Genomic DNA, 23,695 nt, shown 5'->3' on the forward strand with positions numbered 1-23,695 from the left:
CAAAGGGGAAATTATGACAGGCTACAGTAGGCGATAATATACAGTGAGCTCCAAAATGACAATTTTTTGTGGTTTTGGCTCTGTACTCCAGCACTTTGAATTTGAAATTATACAACAAATACAATAACTTTGAGGTTAAAGTGCAGACTGTCAGCTTTAATTTGCGGGTATTTTCATCCATATCGGGTGAACCGTTTAGAACTGTTTTTGTACATAGTTCCCCCATTTTAGGGGACCAAAAGTATTGGGACAAATTCACTTATATGTGTATTATATGTGGATGCTAGCATGACGGACAATCCTGAATGAATTGTGAACAATGATAAGTGAGAAAGTTAGACCCACATATATAATACACTCCCCCCCCAATAATGCTGACCTCCCGTTATTGTAATGTTGAGAGGTTAGCACGTCTTCGGGGTATGATGTGTGCATCTCTAACTTTCTCACTCATCATTATTCACAATTCATTCAGGATTATCCGTAATAATGGTAGCATCAAAATGTCATCCAATTCATAAACAGTTCACCCGATAAACTACATAGTCATTGTATCATTTCAAATCATATGTGCTGGAGTACAGAGCCAAAACAACAAAAAATGTGTTACTGTCCCAAAAGTTTGAGCTTTTGAGTATTATTAATGTCTTATAAAAATAAATATTTCAGTGCAGCATTTGATGCAAAACAAACACACCAGTATAACGGATCTGTTAGGCCCTAAGGCCTACAATGGTACTATAATAAAAGGGTGTTGCCCTGCTGGGAGCTTGTCAAGGACACTGAACCTCAGGGTTTTTCAGAAATTGCTGATGTAGGCTAATAATTGTTGGTTCCCTTTTTCATAATACCCTACGTGCATGGTAACGTGCACTTTCTATCTCTCACACACACACACACGCTTGCGAATGTACACACAAACACACACACACTGGAAAACCCCTTTTGAGTACTGGATTGCCCCAATGTCCAACATGTCTTAATATTAGTCACAATCCTTGCGACTGCAAGTTATTTCAATATGTTTGTCAATATAACTAAGAAATTAATTCATTAAAACTGTCAGTGGTTTGAGCGAGAGAGAGCAAGCTCTGGGACTAGAGTGCCCACATCCTGACAAGAGGCTTTTGAAGTCCCATTCGTATGAAACCCAGTGCATCATAGATATAGAATTGAATACGCCACATTTAGACAAGCAACAAGAGAGAAGTAAAGGTCTTATTCCCCAGAATTATGACATGTCTGACAGTGCACTTCAGCCTGGAAGCAGTGGACCACCACCATGATCATACAAACTGACATCAATGTGAAGTATTAGACCATGGCCTACTACTGAAGAAGAGGGGTTGTTTTAGGGCAGGGGTTCGGTCTGTCATTCTGCTAGTTCCTTGCGGCCGTCAAGGACTAGAGTTGTGCATCCCTGCTTGGTTGAACTAAAGTCAGAGTTTCTGAGTCATAACTCATGAAAAACATCCACAGGCGTACACAGATGACATAAGATTCAAACAAGTTGAGCACATGAATTCGGGTCGCTACCCACTTCTCCATCTAGTCTGTATTGCATCTTGAACATATCAGCCAGCCTCTCCCTCTGTCTGCTTTTCAAGTCATTATAATAATTTACTGATGTTATTATTCAGTGGGGTGATACAATACTTAAACATACAAAAACAAAGTCTGTTGTGTGCACCCTGAGGGTTCACCAAGAATTCATTGAGAAACAGTGGCTTACACAAATTTGTCAAAATAGGCTAGCTAATGCTCAGAAACAAAACTGCAACTGAAAGCCTTCCAGCCACTCACATCATACCTCAACCTCCTCAGAAAAGTAGTTTCAAACAAGCAGGAAATAAAAAGARCCACAAGAWATTTAAAACAGGTCATGAGTTTGGTTCTTCTTTTAATTCACCTGCTTTTGTTGAGCACCAGCCAGGCTGGAAGGCTTGAATATATATTTCCACAAGATTATAAACCTCTAATGCAAGCTACTGAGGAATGAGTCATTTCAATGAAAATTTTCTAGGAAAGGAGAAATTTACTCTACCTTACGTAGGTTAAATCCCCATATCAGTCAAATAAAGCAGTTAGTTATAGCTCACTGTGTATGTGAATTACAGTGTAGCCTTGCCTCCAACTGATTGAGAAGAGTTATTTCTGAGCCAGTGCAGTGACAACACTCAACCCGTACCCCCACATCTCTACAGGTGTGAGCTCCTGATAAGGCCACCCCAAACGGACAAGGAGAGCTCTGTTCAGGCTTGGCAGCTAGAAATCCTGCCCCCGAACTGGTAGACTGGCACTCTCACTATACAGCAGGTTCTCAAACTCCTGACATGTTTGAGAATGTGTGAAATGATGTGTGTGAAGAGGTGCTACGCACATCATTTCACATGTCAACATTTCTTCATAGCTTTGTCAATAACACCCTCGAAAGAACAGATTTTTACTTTGTGTTTTGTAATACCTGGGGGAACATTTTGACAGCACAAAAGTGTGGAGATCTTTAAAAAAACTCCCAGAATTGCCAATACTCACCACAGCACTCACAGAATGTATTTGAAATACAGCAGAATGTACAGTGCTAACAGCTGTTATGAACACTTGTATCTTGCAACTTAATGCCATACATTCTTCCTCAAAATATGCTTGCCAGCTGATTTGGGCAGTTTTTCCTAGCCACTGTGCTTCTACACCTGCATTGCTTGCTGTTTGGGGTTTTAGGCTGGGTTTCTGTACAGCACTTTGAGATGTCAGCTGATGTAAGGGCTTTAAATATATTTGATTGATTGAAATAAATTTGATTGATTTGCCTGTCAAAACAATGCTTAAGATAAAGTTGTTAGGGATGAATGCTGTCCAGAGGCAGTGCCTTTGCTCTTGTCAGAATGCTGCTGCCCATAGCTGGCCTTCAACCAGAGCCACAGCTAGTGACAGAGGAGGTATTCAGGGTCGCTCTTCCCAGCGAGATGATGCTGGAAGTCAGCGACAGGGAGAGAGATGCCTGGTAGCTGGTACAGCCATGCCCACGCCAACTCAGGGGCATCGCCACAATACCATTCTAAAATGGAGGCCCGGCCGGCCCACAATGCCCCTTTTGTATGCATGGGGCAAGCACGTGATGACGTTAAGAGGGGACATACATTCACACAAACGCGTGCATAGCCTACACACACAACGTGAACAGAGTGAGGCCCAGAGGGGAGTACTGTACCACAATGGTCATTTCACCAGCGCACCACAATAAATAGCATTATCCAAAGTGTTGACAGTGTGAAAAAGCCATTATCACACACTGTTTACCAAAGACCACAACTCTGACTTAACAGAGCTGCTTGGAGAAAAAAAAGTGTAGGCCTAGAAGAGCGATAGTGGAACAACACGATAGGGGACACTTCCATTAGTGTGAACTTAACTTGAAGGGGTATGGTGATTAAATATTGTAGGGTGGTGGGGGGACAAATCCTTCTCTGTCCAGTCAGCATGTTGTTATGAAGGTGATCTTGGCCCATTAGACCACTAAAGAGAAGGCATGACCTACACCAGTGTTTTTGTCAGTTATCAGGAATCGACAAGCTATGCTCCTCCTTCTTGGAGTCAGTGTTACTTAACTAAAACTAGCACTAGAGGGTAGACTAAAATTGGTGTTAGATCATCGGATGTACGAGAAAGTGACATCTCATGGGCCAGTGCCAGTCCAGTCCAGGGGTAGAGAAACACTTAATGACACCTCTCTAGATGACACATGAGTCATGACTCCGAAAGGGGGGGTGGGGTTCATAAATAGCGGGCTGGGGATAGACGACAAACTAGGTCAACAATCCAACCTAAACATGGCCTGGCTGAGACATTCTAACTGAGCCATGGTATACCTGAGGAACAGGTATAAGGTTGATAAAGATTAGGCCTAAGCCTACCTAATAAGCTTCATGTGGATACTGTGTTTAATTTTTAATTCATCACTTTGTATTCAGCTAGTCAATAGTAGACAGCACGCACCATGTGTTGTTCTATATTTGACTCTGGGATTTTCAAAGTAGTTCTTAAACATTGTCTTGCTGATGTTGCAACACAGACTGGCAGAACTAAAATGATCAGGGAGCAAGAGTGTCTTCGATGTGTATAACTTCCAGAGTTGATCCTTGATAATGCTTTGATAAATCTAAATGCCATCCACAATTAAATTCAGGAAACTTGATACAGGCAACCACAGTGGGAAAGGTTAGTCATTTCGCTTACTCCAAAAAAACAACACGACTAGGCCTACTTAGTCTCAATTCAAACAAAAGGTTTTCCTCTGCTAGTCACTCTCCTCCTACTCACTTTCCTAGGCCATAACAAACTAAAAGGGGTCGAGAACAAAACCAACACAGAGAGCCTCTCAGGCTGCATGGTCCCCTGACCACGTCACAACGCAACATTGTCCAGGGTGTCTGAATTCACCCTGGTAATACCTCAGGGCAAGGAAAACACACCACTCTCAAGACCACATAAGATTATAACAACAGTTCTGGTTGGTTCACCCAAAGTCAGAGAGCCAAACAGATTCCGAGGCCTCGGTGGCCCTAACAGCAGGGTTCATGCTACCAGCGCTGTTAATTCCGCTCCAGCAGCGTCCATTGAGCCACGTGGCTGGCACTGTCTCTCACTGTCAGCACTCCTGAGAAATGGTTATTTCAAACGACGCTTCTATTTAAAGCCTGCTCAGAGAGTCGGTTCTGCCTCTCTCTAATAAAGAGACCTGCTTCAGAAGCACTCTTCTTCTCTCGCTGTTGCTGCTGAAGTATTAGAATTCAAATTCAAACGTCTCCAGGTATTGGTGTGATAACTGACTTCAACATACAGCAGCTTCCCAGGATTTCTGGAAAAATGTCTCCCGTGGGCCTCGTCAAAATGTAAAGGATTAGCCTATTGCCAAACAACAACATGGGAAAAGACAAGAGACCTAACTGTTGAAATGAGAAAAAATAAAATAATGACAGACACTTGAAGGAGATTAAGATATCTAGCTATAAATATCCAAGACTCCCTACTGGGCGAGGCTGAGAGCATCATGAAAGGCACTTCAGTCAATGCTGGCTTAAGTGTACAATATGATGCACCAAGCAACGATCTCATTATCTCGAATTTGGATACTATCCATTAAAATAAAAAGTGTCCGTAATTTTTTTTAGATGCTAGAACCAAGATGTATCCATCCACATTTAACAGTTGGTAGGGTACTAGACAATGTTAGAGATTTTGGTGTGGGCAATTGCCAATTATTGTGATTGTTCTACCAAGATCAAATGCCCATATTGTCCTTGTTGTGGAGCACTGGGCTTTGGCCTAACCCCTATGGTAATGTAGCTAAAGTGTTTATGCTAGTTTAGTGGATATAGGACGGAGGGACAGACTTTGCCTTTATCTGGCAGAGATGGAGTTCGGGAAAGAGAAAGAAAGGTAGAGGAAGGAGGGATGAACTACAGGCTGTAGCAAGGGAACTGGATTTGTGTGTGTACGACAGGGGGGATAGACACAGTGTGTGTGTGTGTGTGTGTGTGTGTGTGTGTGTGTGTGTGTGTGTGTGTGTGTGTGTAGGTGACACACTGATGGTTGCAAAGTCAGCTAGGGCTGACAGAAAGTATGAGCAACAGAGGAAGACAGGATTGAAGGGACAGATGACAGGGAAGAGGCAGAGAGCATGATAGCCAGAAAGAGAAAAGGAGAGGAGAGAAAGGAAGCGTAGAGAGAGAGGTTTATTTTGAGCAGTTGCCAGGTTTGATTTAGCCAGCACAAGTGGGATGATCATTACATTGCAGTGGACAAATATATTCCTTGACGTTGAACGAGGTGGACTATAAAATGTGGCTATAACTGATATTCATGCATTTCTCTACTAAAACTTTACATAATTTCCCCTCTTTATGTTGCATAATGCAGCATACAGTAGGCCTACATATTACACACAGTATGAGTCTTAAGTGATGCTCTCTTTTGAGAACAGTAATTTACACTGCGTTAGCCATAGCTAGTGAGGAAAAGATACAGGATGCAAGTGAAAAGAGGAGACATCCATCGCAGATGGATACATAATCTTGACACTGGCCATTTACCAATGGGGCTCGAGGCTATAGAGCTGTTCTCAAAACTAATCAGAGTGTATGTGAGTGCAGACAACCCAACAGTAGCGATACGGGGCTAAGCATTGTGAACCAGGCCCTATAGCACAGTGTATTATGCGGCTGTTACAGCAGTACAAAGGAGAGATTCTTGGACAGGTGACAGACTGGCTGACTTTTACTAAGCCCGTTTCTACAACAGCATCAGGTTTGCTGTTAGGAGTAACCCGTTTAGAGAGGCTGACAACGATACACAGGTTTAGGCTGACAGAGGGGTTACATGAGTTTCAATGGCCTCCCAACCTGACTTCATTGTGGAGTGAGGAATAACAAAGTCTGTTTGCTTTCCATCTGCATTATCAGTGATCACAGTGCACCTGGACTCCACCAGGAAAAGTAGACCCAACCTGCATCATCTCACAAATGTATTCACATCATATTCTCCCAACACGACACCCACTTCCTAATCCGATATTCACTAGTTGGATGACGTGCCACTTCCTCAGATTGCCAGCTGCCTAAGCACTTTCAACACATGAATGTAAGACCTCATTCCTCTTCTCTTATGATGACGAGGGAGGACCATACACATCTGGGAAGGACTCTCTAGCCTTTCCTCAGAATCAAATTGTATTTGTCACATTACGGTGAAATGCTTACTTACAAGCCCTTAACCAACAATGCAGTTCAAGAAAGAGTTAAAATATTTACAAAATAAAGTAAAAATAAATAAAAGTAACAAGAAATGTACATAATAATGAGGCTATATAAAGGGGGTACTGGTACAGAGTCAATGACTGGGGGTACGGGTTACTCGAAGTCATTTGTAAAGTGACTATGTATAGGTAATAAACAGAGAGTAGCAGCAGTGTAAAAACAAAGTGTAGACAGTCTGGGTGGCCATTTGATTAGTTGTTCAGCAGTCTTATGGCTTGGGGGTAGGAGCTGTTAAGGAGCCTTTTGTTCCAAGACTTGGTGCTCCGGTACCGCTTGCCATGCAGTAGCAGAGAGAACAGTCTATGATTTGGGTGACTGTAGTCTGACAATTATTTGGGCCTTCCTCTGACACGCCTAGTATATAGGTCCTGGATGGTCCTTGCCATACTAGAAGGTGATGCAACCGGTCTGGATGCTCTCGATGGTGCAGCTGTAAAACCTTTGAGGATCTGAGGACCCATGCCAAATCTTTTCAGTTTCCTGAGGGGGAAAAGGTGTTGGTGTGCCCTCTTCACAACTGTCTTGGTGTGTTTGGACCATGATAGTTTGTTGGTGATGTGGATACTAAGGAACCTGAAGCTCTCTACCCACTCCACTTCCGTCCCGTCGATGTGAATGGGGGCGTGTTCGGCCCTCCTATTCCTCTAGTCCAGGATCAGCTCCTTTGTCTTGCTCACATTGAGAGAGGGGTTGTTGTCCTGGCACCACACTGCCAGGTCTCTGACCTCCTCCCTATAGGCTGTCAGGCCTACCACTGTTGTCGTCAGCAAACTTAATGATGGTGTTTGAATCATGCTTGGCTATGCAGTCGTGGGTGAACAGGGAGTACAGGAGGGGACTAAGCACGCACCGCTGAGGGGCCCCAGTGTTGAGGATCAGCGTGGCAGATGTGTTGTTGCCTACCCTTACTACCTGGGGGCAGCCCGTCAGGAAGTCCAGGATCCAGAGGGAGGTGTTTAATCCCAGGGTCCTTAGCTTAGTGAGCTTTGAGGGCACTATGGTGTTGAATGCTGAGCTGTAATCAATGAACAGCATTCTCACATAGGTGTTCCTTTTGTCCAGGTGGGAAAGGGCAGTGTAGAGTGCAATTGAGATTGTCATCTGTGGATCTGTTGGGGCGGTATGCAAATTGGAGTGGGTCTAAGGATTCCGGCATGATGGTGTTGATGTGAGCCATGACCAGCCTTTCAAAGCACTTCATGGCTACCGACGAATAATTTAGGGAGGTTACCTTTGCTTTCTTGGGCACAGGGACTATGGTGGTCTGTTTGAAACATGTAGGTATTCCAGACTCGGTCAGGGGGAGGTTGAAAATGTCAGTGAAGACACTTGGCAGTTGGTCCGTGCATTCTCAGAGTACACGTCCTGGTAATCCGTCTGTCCCTGCGGCCTTGTGAATGTTGGGATGTTTAAAGATCTTGCTCACATCGGCTACAGCGAGTGTGATCACACAGTCGTCTGGAACATCTGGTGCTCTCATGCATGCTTCAGTGTTGCTTGCCTCGAAGCGAGCATAAAAGGCATTTAGCTCGTCTGGTAGGCTCGCATCACTGGGCAGCTGGCGGCTGGGTTTCCCTTTGTAGTCTGTAATAGTTTTCAAGCCCTGCCACATCCGACGAGCGTCAGAGCCAATGTAGTAGGATTCAATCTTAGTCCTGTATTGATGCTTTGCCTGTTTGATGGTTCATCTGGGGGCATAGCGGGATTTCTTATATGCATCCTATTTATTGTCCTGCTCATTGAAAGTGGCAGCTCTAGCCTTTAGCTCAGTGCGGATGTTGCCTGTAATCCATGGCTTCTGGTTGGGAAATATAAGTACGGTCACTGTATGGACGACATCATTAAGGCACTTATTGATGAAGCCGGTGACTGAGGTGGTATACTCAATGCTATTGGATGAATCCCGGGAAGATATTCCAATCTGTGCTAGCAAAACAGTCCTGTAGCGTAGCATCCGCAACATCGGACCACTTCCGGGTTGAGTGAGTAACTGGTACTTCCTGCTTTACTTTTTGCTTGTAAGCAGGAATCAGGAGGATAGAATTATGGTCAGATTTTCCAAACGGAGGGCGAGGGAGAATCTGTGCGACACTGGGTCATAAAGCAAAGGTCAGTGGTTTGATAAAGTTGGTGAGGAATGAGGCCAAATTTCACTATTGAGATGAAATGGTATATGACTGCTGGCTGGTATGATGACATCATACTGACACACTCCCTGTATTAGCCAACTGAACATGTCTCAAGATAAACCCTGGTTCCTCCTTCTAAACATTCCGTTTCCACTTCATTGTTATGACATTCAACATGGACCATTACATTTTGCATTAACTTACAGGTTTATGTAAATGTAGCACTAGTGTGAAAGGTTAAGCAGAAACATAAGCAATCCCTCATGCACAAAGCATAGCCTACCTCTGCAATGAGATATGATGTGAAAAGGGAACTGGGAGACAGCATTCCACCTTTAGTGTTTACACTGAGGAGATAGTCTGAGTGAGGCAGACTGTTGGAGACTAGACATGATTTCAGATAAACATTCTTTACGGAAGGCTCTAACACTACTGATCAGACTATACCTTGAAAAATCCTAATTCAAAGTAAATAGCAACCTTCAATTCTGGAATTTGAGCTTCTTGACTGAATTGAAATGTAATTGACTCCCAACCCTAGTGCCCAGAGAGTTATGAACACTGACAATGTGTTGCTTTGAGGTTCCTTTCTTCAAGAAACGTTCCCCAGCTGTAGCAAACCCCTAACAAGAGGTGACAGGTCCCAAGTGTGATCGCAATCTCAGGTATCATGCAGACAGACTACTGTCTACTGACATGAGGAGGCGGCTGTGAAAGAACACTGGAGAGCCATAGAGAGGTATAGTTAGCAAAAGCTGATACGTAGGCCTAAAAGAGGACAGAGTACCGTCCGCAAACTATTTCCCAAATTCAACTACAAGGTTACATTGAGTGCTTTAGATGCATAAGGGGCTTTGAGAAAGTTACCTTTATGGATTTTGTGACGATAAGTGGAAACAGTCAGTGGACTTTTAGTTGTGTCACAAAAAGACTTGCTAAATCAATGATGATTAATTAGTTGGTGCATGGCTAGTCACTCATTTTCCACTAGTGTAAGTGGTGAGGATATGGAACAATCAACAATGCAAGCCTCCGTTGTCTATGCAGAGGAGTAGCTAAGTAGGCCTGCCAGCAGCGAATAGCAGTTGTAATATTATATTACTCATTTCATGTCAGGTAGCTGTAGGCTCAGTTCCTCTACTACTTAGAACAGCTTCTCTTCATTTTAGAAATTAGTGTAAAGAAATGAATCATCTAAACCATCTGTCCAAACCTGTACCCACAGCATCTACACATACATTTAGACTAAGTGTGCTATTTTTTTAACCTTTATTTAACCAGGTAGGCCAGTTGAGAACAAGTTCTCATTTACAACTGCGACCTGGCCAAGATAAAGCAAAGCAGTGTGACAAAAACAACAGAGTTATACATAAACAAACGTACAGTCAATAACACAATAGAAAAATCTAAGTACAGTGTGTGCAAATGTAGAAGAGTAGGGAGGAAAGGCAATAAATAGGCCAGAGACAAAACAATTACAATTTAGCATCAACACTGGAGTGATAGATGTGCAGTAGATGATGTGCAAGTAGAGATACTGTGGTGCAAAAGAGCAAGAAGATAAATAACAATATGGGGATGAGGTAGTTGGGTGTGCTATTTACAGATGGGCTGTGTACAGGTACAGTGATCGGTAAGCTGCTCTGACAGCTGATGCTTAAAGTTAGAGAGGGAGATATAAGCCTCCAGCTACAGTGATTTTTGCAATTCGTTACAGTCATTGGCAGCAGAGAACTGGAAGGAAAGCCAGCTAAAGTAAGTGTTGGCTTTGGGGGTGACCAGTGCAATATACCTGCTGGAGCGCGTGCTACGGGTGGGTGTTGCTATGGTGACCAGTGAGCTGAAATAAGGCTGGGCTTTACCTAGCAAAGACTTATAGATGACCTGGAGCCAGCGGGTTTGGCGACGGATATGTAGTGAGGGTCAGCCAACGAGAGCATAGAGGTCGCAGTGGTGGGTAGTATATGAGGCTTTGGTGATAAAACGGATGGCACTGTGATAGCAAACTGGATGTAGTCTGAGTAGAGTGTTGGAGGCTATTTTGTAAATGACATCGCCGAAGTCAGGAATCGGTAGGATAGTCAGTTTTACGAGCGTATGTTAGGCAGCATGAGTGCTTCTCTGTGCGAGCTCAGTACACCACAACAAAGTAGGCCCACAAACCTACAGCTTATTTTCCCCAAAATGAAAATCTAGGTGTGTCAAGTTGAAATCATATTTATTATATTTTGTCTGGAATTGAGTCATCTGTAAGGAATGAATGGGCAAGAAAACATGCTGAGGATTACTGACAGCATGTCGATGTTGAGCTCAATTGACATGTGCAAATTGTTATTTTAACAGGGGTTTGTACACAGCAATGTTTAAACATCAGGAACAGATAGCGAGGACATGTCATGAGACCAACACTATATAAAACAGTGTTCAAAACATTCCATGACAGACTGACCTGGTGAATCCAGGTGAAAGCTATGATCCCTTGTTGATGTTAAACCCACTTCAATCAGTGTAGATCAGGGGTGTCAAAGTCAAATGGACGGAGGGCCAAATAAAAAATTTAGCTACAAGCCGAGGGCCGGACTGTTCGAATGTTCATTGAAAATTTTTTAAATGACGCATATAGTCTAGTGAACCTAATTGAACCTACTGAAAACCTAACAAATATATTCCAATATGATCAGATAAATAAAGCAATATTTTCTTATGGCTCTGTCAGTAATCTTTAATTTTCAACAGACACAAAAGACAAATTTCCTTTATATAAAAATCCCCATAACATGAACATTAAATGAAAGAAACCGGTATTCAAGGCACCATCAGTAGCCTATATTTTCTATTAGGCAAAAGTGGGCTAAATTTACTTCAAAGAAAAAAACAATAATAGCAATTTTCTATCATCCACTCAACTGAAATATTTTTAAAATATAATTGGATTGAAATACAATAAAATAAAGTGCAAAAATCTATTAATCAAAAACAACACTTTGTTTAAGGAGAAGTAACATGCAGTGAAAACAAATATTAAACTTTAACTTTTAAACTTGAACTGAGTAAAAACTCTAATATGTGATTGCACAGTAATGTTCACTTGTTTGAGGTTGAGGGTGATACTTGGTGGTGTCCCATCTTTTCACAAGTTCATCAATGTTCGGGGTAAGGTCTGAGCTGAGGAAATCCTCAGAATTGAGTGAGGTGTTCAGCAGTAAGTCGACTTCTGTGTGATTTTTGTTCAGGTTCATCAAAGAAACAGTTGTTCACACAGGTATGTGCTGCCAAACATAGACAACGTTTGAGCAGCCTGGATGCGCAGCTGGGGCATTGTGTCGGGGAGGAAACGGGCGACTCCGCAGCACCCACTGCCGCATATTTTGCCTCAGTGCATCATTGCATTGGAGGTCAATCAACTCCATTTGGAGTTTGGTGGTGAGCTTTCCACGTCAACAGCAAATGGTTACCGAGCAGTTCCAACCTGCTTTTTTGTGCTTCAAAGTCAGCAAATCGGCGTCGAAAGTCAGCGGCAAGCATACCTATTTTATCAGCCAACTGTGCGCTCGGAACGCACTGGTAGAGAGCTTCTCTTTCATGGTCTGGCAGCTGGGAAAGTGGCTCAAATTTTCTTTCCGCATCTGCGTCTCCCACGAGTCAGTTTGGTTTTAAATGCCTTCACTGTACTGTACATATCGAGATGACATGATCCGACCTGCAGCTGCAAGTTCATTGCATTCAGATGACTCGTAATGTCACACGAAAAGCCATTTCACACAGAAACATTTCGTCTCGGAGTTGTGTTGTGTCTTTCCTTTGCTGTCCAAAACAGACAAATCTCCTCACGAAGCTCGAAACATCTTTGAAGCACCTTTCCCTGGCTTAGCCATCGCACCTCTTGTGTGATAAGGCAAATCACCATGCTCCGTTTCTAACTCCGTCAGAAATGCCTTGAACTGGCGGTGATTCAAACCTTTGGCTCTGATAAAGTTAACTGTGCGCGTGATGATGCTCATTACATGCTCCAATTTCAAGGCTTTACCGCACAACGCTTCCTGGTGTATGATAACAATTGATAACTGTCAGTCACCGTCGCGTTTTCCTCTTGCATCTTTTCCCGTATCTTCGCCACCAGTCCGCTCTGTGTCCACACATCGCAGTGCTCCGTCGCGTTGTCAAACCCACGAGTTTTCCCAAGGCAGCTCCATCTCATTTACACATCTTGACACTCTCTTCATACAAATCATGCCCCGTAGTTGTGCCATGCATAGGACGTAAAGCCAAAACTCCTCTGTCACGCTTAGGCTGGAGTACTCCGCGGATGAAATTGACAACTGGGCAATGTCAGAAATGTCGGTGCTCTCATCACAGCCAAGGAATATGCAATGAAATCTTTTCCCTTTTTCACAAGCTGCTCTTTTAGATTGATGGACAACTGTCTACTCTCTCGGCAATGGTGTTTCTGCTCAGACTCACATTTAAAAAGAGTTGCCTTTTTTCTGGGCAAACTTCGTCACAAACTTTAATCATGCAGTTTTTGATGAAATCCCCTCCGTAAATGGCCGGCTGATTTAGCGATCTCTTCTGCCAAATAAAACTGGCCTTGACAGCAGCCTGGCCTTGTGATTTGGCTTTTTTGAACAGAGCCTGTCGAGATTTGAGGCCTCGTTTAATTCCTCTGCCTTTTGTAGCCTTTGTTCCATGTCCATATCTTGTTTTTGTCCGCGTGTTTCGTTTCATAATGTCGTCTCAGATTATACCTCTTTCAGTACCGCCACACTTTCTCCACACAGAAGACACACAGGTTTTCCAGCTACCTCCTGTGAACATATACTCCGACTCCCACCTTGTTTGAAACCCCCGGTTCTCAGTGTCCACCTTCCGTTTTGCCATTTTTGATGGGTATCTGAAAGTTAATTTTACTGTGATGCTGACGACTGCTGTGCCAATAAATATTGAAATGAAGCAGCCTACTGCTCGGTGCGTCACCGTTGCATTGTGGGAAATGTAGTATTGGTGCGTGTAAAAGATCTGCGGGCTGCCGGCTTGCTGCGGTCTGCGGGCCGGTTCTAATAATAAATCAAGATCATCCCAGGGGCCGTAAAAAACCTTCTCGCGGGCCGGATGTGGCCCGCGGGCCTTGACTCTGACATATGTGGTGTAGATGAAGGGGAGGACACAGTTTAAAGAAGGATTTTTAAGCCTTGAGACATGGATTGTGTATGTGTGCCATTCGGACAGTGAATGGGCAAGACAAAATATTTAAGTGCCTTTGAACAGGATATGGTAGTAGGTGCCAGGCGCACCGTTTGTGTCAAGAACTGCAACGATGCTGGGTTTTTCACACTCAACAGTTCCTGTGTGTATCAAGAATGATTCTCCACCCAAAGGACATCCAGCCAACTTGACACAACGGTGGGACGCAATGGAGTCAAAATGGGTCAGCATTCCTGTGGAACGCTTGACACCTTGTAGAGTCTATGCCCCGACAAATTGAGGCTGTCTTGAGGGCAAAAGCGGGGGGTTGCAACTCAATATTAGGAAGATGTTCAGGCTAACTGTTGTAGAAGATAACATCGCATGAGCATTCCAAAAATCATGTTTGTGTTTAGCCTACAATTCTCCCCGCCAACAGATATTTGACCCTAAACATCACCTATGAGCTTTAAAACAGCTCTTTCATTGGTCCCTATTCAATATCAGCACAAAACAATGCTACGGGCAAATTATTTTATTCCATATGCTGAAACATGAAACACATGGGGTTAACATTTGTTTGAAACATTGTAAATGGGGAAGAATATCCAAACAACCGTATTGCCAAAATGATAAATAAATCAAATCAATGACAGGTGTGAGGCAAGATGCATGACGCTGTCAAAATAGTAACGTTATGCATTGAGAGTATCATTCTTTGAGGTATTCCCCAATGGCATAGCACACACCCCCGCAAGGCGAGCTCAGAGATTCTTTTCCGGCAAGGAAGCTTTATTTATATAGTTATTTGAGATTAAAATGTACATTTTTGTGGGGGATCATAATATTTATTCATCCTCTATTTAACTAGGCAAGTCAGTTAAGAACAAATTCTTATTAACAATGACAGTCTAGCCCGGCCAAACCCGGACGACGCTGGGCCAATTGTGAGCCGCCCTATGGGACTCCCAATCACAGCCGGATGTGATGCAGCCTGGATTCGAACCAGGTACTGTAGTGACGTCTCTTGCACTGAGATGCAGTGCCTTAGACCGTTGCACCACTTGGGAAAATATTTGTTTTAAGGATTTTCAAAATACTTCCATTATTACTAATTTCCATGTCGGCTCTATGTCTGGAAATGCCCTTGTTCGGTGCAAAGGATTCCTATTTCAAACAGTCCAAAAAAAGTGTTAAAAAAATTATAATTTAACTGCCAATATTGGATATTAACTGAAAAATGTTCTTATGTAGTTTCTTGCAATATCCCTCTGTGACTTTAAAGAATAGCTCTCTCAAAACTGTTATTCCTAAAAGACGTGTCTTATTCCTAAAAGACGTGTCCCGGGGTTTGGTCAACTCCGCCAGATTTCTCTAAAATCCTAAATTAATCAGGAATGAGCAGGGTCAGCATAAGGAACCCTTATTCATGTCCTCATTACATGTAGTGCAACAAGACCATTCACTGTCTGTAAAGTTAACTTTGGACATGTTTAAACAAACAATATTGGAATCACCATGGTCAGAACCATAATCTGTCAACTGCATCTGCCTGATAAATTAATATTCTTTGTTCAAATATGCTACATTTAGTTAGGTTTTAGAAATCATGAAATAACTGGAAAAACTAAATTGATACGGTCTGTGTATACCACTTGAAAAGACGAAAAACGTACTATTCAACTCGTAAAACAAACTCCAGATTTTTGTCTAACGTCAACTCCATGAGAACGCTGAAAGATCAGACAGAATGGTTGTTTTTAATAGGGTATTTTCAAATGAATAATTTTCTATATTTTACAAATGTATTTATCTTCTTTTTTTTTACACAAATATGTCTGTCTTGAGTGTCTGTTGTCAACTCCTTCAATATTTGAAGTCAATTTTTTTCTGGTCAATATTCTGAATAAATATTGTTCGGACCTTGAGAACGGCCCACGAAACTACTGGTATACCCAAATCGTTGTGGAAAATTAAGCATTTGCAGGATGTAGGTATGCTTAATACTCAAGCAGAAACACGATAAATGCACAATGCATTTTCCAAATCCACAAAGTACCATGAATGGACAACACAGTATATGAGATGGCAAATGCAGAGAAATGCGTTCCAATGTAAAGCATGATGCACGCGCAGTACAACGTCAAATATCCTTGATCAATGTCCGAGCTGGCAACATATTTTTACATTTTGGACTAGGGGCAGGGAGCACCAGGCGATGTAGTAATACTACCAACCTTTAATTGCTTTAAAATCGGTTGTACCATATACATTTGGGTCAGTGCTTGGTACCACTCATTGGATCACGACACGGGCCACCATGAGAAATTGCCTAACGTTACACACACCACACTACTGTTTTATCGCTTCGCACATTAGCCGGTTAGCGCAGCACTACGGCCACAGATACTTTGGTATTTTGGCTAACAACTATTATTGTGGGTTTCGAATAAAAAAACTCGAGGGGGGTTGAGTTGTCACCATACCTGAATTGTGTGACATTAATCCAGAGCAGAGACAAGTATTAGCTAGCTGACGTTACTTAGCTTCCTAGCTAGCTAACAAACAAAATATTGTGGGGACACTAACGCTACTACCACAATTTAACTAGCAATATAATTTACCTTGTAATCCTTGCTGGCAGTTCCGATTGCTCACTTTGGATATCATCCTGCTTAGGACATATTTAGACATTTAGCGTCCATGTTTGCGGTCGTGTGTACCATAGAGTCGGTTTCTAATTAGAGCCAGTGCAGATGTCTGTCGTATCAGTCCGCTTCTTGCTGGTTGGGAGGTTAGCTGCAAACAGCTCCTTCGGTCGAGATGGAAACTAAAACACTGTCGTACTTCCAGTGCCACAGACCGAAAGAGCTCTCAGAACACAGAAAATTGCGCCTTGGTAGTGCGCTACTATTTTACTAATAGATACAAACTAGTTATTAATTTGTTCAACACCCTGCCGTCTATTGTTGTGCATTTAAAAACACGTTTGCTGTGGCAATATTCATTATAAAACTAAAGGAAATTGCGAGGGTAAAAACAATTGGTGGACACCCCCGCGTGCATGCAGCTGTTGGGTTTTGTTTACAGCTGTCACTGTACTGAAGACCAGTGAATCTGTTATGACAACGCGGATAATAATACAATATAAAACCAGCCTTTGACAGGATTTTTTATTTTTTGTAAAATAATGTTAAGGTACAAATATTTTCTTGTTAGGTTTAAAGATGCACAGTGGTTTAGGAACAGTATTTACATCATACATGGGTTCCCTAGATATTACAATTTAAAAATAAAGATGTAAAATAAACATTTAAATGTATTCCTCTGAAAACGCAAAATACATATGGTTTTGACCCTAAACATAAAGCAAAAATGTTTTTATTACAACCGTAAAATACACTGAACAATAACACAGCAATTAATATGGCAATCTGACTGATCCCTATCACACAACTTCACTGTTCAACAGCAACCCCTACTGGCAGTGTTATTGCCGTGCATGGTCTTCAACTACACTGTTATTGCATAACAGACAGATGCTGAGAGATCTATGAAGTTGTAAGCGCAGAGCCTCCATGTAGTTCTAAAAATCGGAAATGAAGCCTCAGGTTCGTTCAAGCCGTTCCTATAGAGGAAATTAATGAGGTTTGGGGCTAAACGCCGCAAATAAGGTCCGAGGTTAACACATCCTTTGATGATTTTATATGCTTTGTTTGATGAGATAATATATGTCTGTTAACATGACCTTTATGAATTATGAACCCTTTATGTGCCTATTTTGATTACATAAATGCTTCAAAATTCACAAAAAAGTAACTTTAGGTGATGAAGATGATCTCATAGAACAAAACATAAGATCTCCTAAGCCTGTGTTTTCCACACAGGCCTTGTTTTTTGCATTTATCAAAACAAACCCCAAAATAATTTCTCCATAGGCTTTGGCCAACAAGCCATGGTGGAGTAAGCCTAGCTCCAATAGTGCCTACAAAAAGACCACATTACTATTGCTCTCTATAGGCATGACAGCTGAAACATCAAATTGCAGCTGTGAAGAATTGCCAAGACGTGAGACAAATTCACTTGGTATAACTAACTAATACTGAGGGGGAAAACATAAATGAGCAAATATTGCTCCTTTTCTCAGTAACTAAAAACTGCAGTGTACACATTCAAACTTTAGGATACACATGATAATTTTGGGCTCCTGAGTGGCGCAGCGGTCTAAGGCACTGCATCACAGTGCTAGAGGTGTCACTACAGACCCTGGTTCGATTCCAGGCTGTATCATAACCAGGCCGTGATGTTGTGTGCAGCAATTGGCCCAGCGTCGTCCGGGTTAGGCTTTGGCCGGGGCAGGCCGTCATTGTAAATAATAATTTGTTCTTAACCGACTTGCCTAGTTAAATAAAAGTAAAATAAAACATTTAAATAATTGCATGAAGAAAATGTTTCAACAAGCCAACTATATTGGCAAAGTGACCGATATCTCTCTGATGCATTACGTAACATTGTCACAGATTCGAAATCAAACAACTGGTAGAGCTTCACCCTGGACTAATCAAGCAGGACAACCAATGTCGGGCGTGCTCTTGGGTTTTCAAATGACAAATTGCAGAATAATAGTGAAAACAATAAAATGACTTTCTCTGCATTTCAAGCCTTTTCTCACACCAGGGGAAGATAGAGATCATATAATTATCACACCGAGTCAACTGCCAGCGCTGACCCTGAAACTAACTGGTACTTCAGAATACCCTTCAGACCCAATCTAAAATATACTAGCCACACTTACATGATTCCTTCTAAACAGACAAGACATTTCATCCACTCTACCCTACAGTCCAATTAAAAAAAGGCCTCATTCAAATCTCCATCGCCTATCAATTCAAATAGCACTTCAAAATAATATTTTCAGTTTAGGTTGGGAATGCTCCACAGTGCAGAACTAAACAAAATCAGAAAATACAGGAAACATGCCACAGAAAATAGGGAACACAGGACTAAGCAATGCAGAAAAACTTGTAACACTTTCAAATTTGATTTTCACGCTAACTTGATATTTTTTATTAATGGCTAAATTGGAAATGCATTATTATGACTCTTCAAAATGACTTGTGGTCTTACCAACACCACCAGCCTAGTAGGAAACAAGATATAAACTCAGCAAAAAAAGAAACGTCCCTATTTCAGGACACTGTCTTTCAAAGATAATTCGTAACAATCCAAATAACTTCACAGATCTTCATTGTAAAGGGTTTAAACACTGTTTCCCATGCTTGTTCAATGAACCATAAACAATTAATGAACATGCACCTGTGGAACGGTCATTAAGACACTAACAGCTTACAGACAGTAGGCAATTAAGGTCACAGTTATGAAAACTTAGGACACTAAAGAGGCTTTTCTACTGACTGAAAAACACCAAAAGAAAGACGCCCAGGGTCCCTGCTCATCTGCGTGAACGTGCCTTAGGCATGCTACAAGGAGGCATGAGAACTGCAGATGTGGCCAGGGCAATAAATTGCAATGTCCGTACTGTGAGATGCCTAAGACAGCGCTACAGGGAGACAGGACGGACAGCTGATCGTCCTCGCAGTGGCAGACCACATCCAAACATCACACCTGCGGGACAGGTACAGGATGGCAACAACAACTGCCCGAGTTACACGAGGAACGCACAATCCCTCCATCTCCCTCTTCGGCACAGCCAGAAGAGGACTGGCCACCCCTCATAGCCTGGTTCCTCTCTAGGTTTCTTCCTAGGTTTTGGCCTTTCTAGGGAGTTTTTCCTAGCCACCGTGCTTCTACACCTGCATTGCTTGCTGTTTGGGGTTTTAGGCTGGGTTTCTGTACAGCACTTCGAGATATTAGCTGATGTACGAAGGGCTATATAAAATAAACTTGATTTGATTTGATTTGTGCTCAGACTGTCTGCAAAAGGCTGAGAGAGGCTGGACTGAGGGCTTGTAGGCCTGTTGTAAGGCAGGTTCTCACCAGACATCACCGGCAACAACGTCGCCTATGGGCACAAACCCACCGTCGCCGGACCAGACAGGTCTGGCAAAAAGTGCTCTTCACTGACGAGTCGCGGTTTTGTCTCACCAGGGGTGATGGTCAGATTCGCGTTTATCGTTGAAAGAATGAGCGTTACACCGAGGCCTGTACTCTGGAACGGGATCGATTTGGAGGTGGAGGGTCCATCATGATCTGGGGCGGTGTGTCACAGCATCATTGGACTGAGCTTGTTGTCATTGCAGGCAATCTCAACCCTGTGCCTTACAGGGAAGACATCCTCTTCTCTCATGTGGTACCCGTCCTGCAGGCTCATCCTGACATGACCTTCCAGCATGACAATGCCACCAGCCATACTGCTCGTTCTGTGCGTGATTTCCTGCAAGACAGGAATGTCAGTGTTCTGCCATGACCAGCAAAGAGCCCGGATCTCAATCCTATTGAGCACGTCTGGGACCTTTTGGATTGGAGGGTGAGGGCTAGGGCCATTCCCCCTCAGAAATGTCCGGGAACTTGCAGGTGCCTTGGTGGACGAGCGGGGTAAAAAATCTCACAGCAAGAACTGAGAAATCTGGTGCAGTCCATGAGGAGGAGATGCACTGCAGTACTTAAATGCAGCTGGTGGCCACACCAGATACTGACTGTTACTTTTGATTTTGACCCCCCTCCCCCTTTGTTCAGGGACACATTGTTCCATTTCTGTTAGTCAGTTGTCTGTGGAACTTGTTCAGTTTGTCTCAGTTGTTGAATGTTATGTTCATACAAATAATTTCACATGTTAAGTTTGCTGAAAATAAACGCAGTTGACGTTTCTTTTTTTGCTGTGTTTACATCGAGGCACAACATTGGCTCACAGTGGTAAAAGAAGACTTTGCAAACCCACACTATTACTGTTGGATAGAGGGCAGTAGTGAATGGGTTTTACCATAGGTTTGATACTCAAACCACTTCAATCACCACTCCTGTCAAAACAGATTTGCATTTGGCTCATATGATCATTGTAAAAGCAATGGTTGAAATAAAGCAAAGTTGAAGTTAAAGTTGAAAGTTGAAATAAAGCATACCGGTAATTAGAGGTACTTCAATATCTGTCAATAAGGGGGTTAAACTCTATGTTAGCACAACTTCAGAACAGCACTACTTCATTTTAGGATGATGTTTTACCAATCTATGATGTAACAGTTGCACACAGCTTTCTATATCCAAATTGCAATGCTTGTGTTTTATTAAGTCTGTCAAACATGGCCTCTTTCAGTCCACACTGGAAAGAAGGGCTGATTTCCATAATCTTTGTCATTATGAAAAGTTAAACGATATTATCTCAAGCGCTCTAACTTCCTGTGCTACCACACAATGTCAAACTTACAGTAGTCGTCAGACACCAATATCAAACATTGTCACCAAAGCAAAATACGACCATTTAAAAACCGATAAAAAAGCAAAAACATTTTTTTCAATGTATTTTCAATACAATAGTATAATGCAAATGTACTATTTGTAAATGTACTAAATTAAAAAAAAATATTTGACAACTCCCAGACAGTCACACGAGACATGCACAAGAACACTTTGCATAGCAAATGGACTACATTGTTCAGAACCTGTTGCTTTTCAAATCATGCAACCGGTTTAAGGGTGTTGCGGAACCAAAAGGCTTCTCTTCTTAAATATACTCTCAGTTATTTATACATTTATATACAAAGACATAGACCACCTTTAATAAAAAATAAAACTTCATAGTAATAACTACGTTGTTACATAAAAATATGTTACTATAATCTGCTATGGCCCTTGCTGTGGCAAGACAGGTGCAGCAGTGGGAGGGGTTAGAGGTGTCAATCACAGTGGCTAGAATTACCTGACTAAAACGGACACTAAAGCTCAAGGCCTTTAGTAGTAGCAGTTAAAATATATACTATGGCAAAAATGTTGCTATGCATTAGTCTACTTGGTTTTGGCCTTGCCGTTTCCCAATTACTCAAAGATTAAAAAAAATACAACTCCAATTCATGTAATTGAAATGTATGAGGCTTTTCCCTTTTCCATATCAACAACGCCAATTCCTTGATGAAAGGCAGACAACTTTGTCAATAGCACACAATTTAAAAACAAACAGTCCCTAGTTGCTTTAAAGGAATGTGCAGAAGAGGGTAGGTCTAAGATCTGAGGGAGGTAGAAGCAGCACACAGGGGTGGTACATAGCAAAAGGTCCTCGGCTTAAACTTACTGAAAGCTCAATGGTATAGAAGCAGGCTGGCAGAATGACAACAGCTGCCATGTTGGGACATATAACATTTTTAAAAAGAATACAAAAATATTTTGTCACACACCAGACAGGTGCAATGAAATGTGTTATTTTCTGTGTTGTTTTTATAAACAGGAGAGTTGGATAATGGATTCTGTAGACTACTTGGTTCAATATGAGGACAATATCCTTAGACGATTGATTTAGTAATTTTTTTAGATTCGGAACCATCAAGACGATTCAAGTTAACAGACGTCAAATGAGAATGGTCAATTTAGCTGGTCTTGAACACAGACACAGTGATAATCTTACAGACGAATATGCCATCCAGAACTAAAATGGCCCGTAAGTGCCAACTTGTCCTGAGGGACTGAGAAAGTCACATCTCCAAAAAACACTTTCTTCTCTTGTCCGTTGAAAGACTGAACTATATCTGACTATAGCTAGCAAGGTCCGCCATTGAATTACCTTCAACCAAACTTAAATAAAATAGAAACACTTAATGACATGTCAATTGGCAACTATTGGTTGAACAGTCTCTGGTAGGTTGATGTAATCCATAAAAATACCCCAGATCTACTGTATGTTCTTGCAGTAGAAAGATGGCGAACATGGCCGATATTCCAGCCTCCCCATACTGGCGTTGGAATGATGGAACACCGACAGACAAAGCCGAAAGACCAGTCGGGAAAGTCCTGTCTCATAGAATGCATATTGTATGGTTTTTAAGACGGCATTTTCAAGTGCAACTGACCTCATGCGTGATCCCTGCGTTTATGCATTATCTGAAGTGCATTTGTTTACATGCAGATAAGACTCGTACAAGCTAATGCCTATATTTTATTTTCTCTTAAGCATCACAAGTGCATTTTCGATAACTGCCTGGATGTAGCGGAAAGAACCGTAAACGAACTTGCTCCACCACTGACATGTCAGTCCTGTCCTCCAACCTTCCCTACCACCACATCACCTCACAAAAAGCATGTGGCGAGGTCCCCACTAAACCAGGTGCCTCCAACTCTGGTCCTGGAGAGCATGTAGAATTCTATTCAAGCCCAGCACTAACACACCCGATTCAAATAATCAAGGTCCAGATTTAAGACAGTGATTAGCTGATTATTTGACAGGTGTATTAGTGCTGTGGTAGAACAGCCTGCTCCCCAGTTTCTCTCCTGGACCAGTCAGAGATCCATGCACTAGACTGTCCAAAACCTCCCACCTGACCTTTTATTTGCAGATGCTGTGTTGCGTCAATCGCCAAGGAGGGAAACGAAGCAGGCTCAACCCCACCTGTCCACTTCAGTCTGGGG

General features: G+C 42.3%; 2 protein-coding genes across 5 annotated transcripts in view; both read right to left on the reverse strand.

Moving 5' to 3' along the window:
* The window catches only part of LOC111965019 (DENN domain-containing protein 4B), a 50,386-nt gene extending 26,692 nt beyond the window's left edge, over positions 1 to 23,694 (reverse strand). The window contains exon 1 of one of the 4 annotated variants that reach the window (XM_070443993.1): positions 23,610 to 23,694. The gene's annotated coding sequence lies outside the window, so the exon portion shown is untranslated. Of the gene's footprint in view, positions 1 to 16,749; positions 17,201 to 23,609 lie in introns of those variants that run through there. The other 3 variants (XM_070443994.1, XM_070443992.1, XM_023988959.2) reach the window with 3 other exon arrangements.
* LOC111965006 (DNA-directed RNA polymerase III subunit RPC7-like) overlaps positions 1 to 23,695 on the reverse strand; it is a 737,315-nt gene that overhangs the window by 519,787 nt on the left and 193,833 nt on the right. The gene's annotated exons all lie outside the window — the stretch shown is intronic.

Source organism: Salvelinus sp. IW2-2015, linkage group LG6.1 (assembly GCF_002910315.2).
Source record: "Salvelinus sp. IW2-2015 linkage group LG6.1, ASM291031v2, whole genome shotgun sequence".
Lineage (NCBI taxonomy): Eukaryota > Metazoa > Chordata > Actinopteri > Salmoniformes > Salmonidae > Salvelinus > Salvelinus sp. IW2-2015.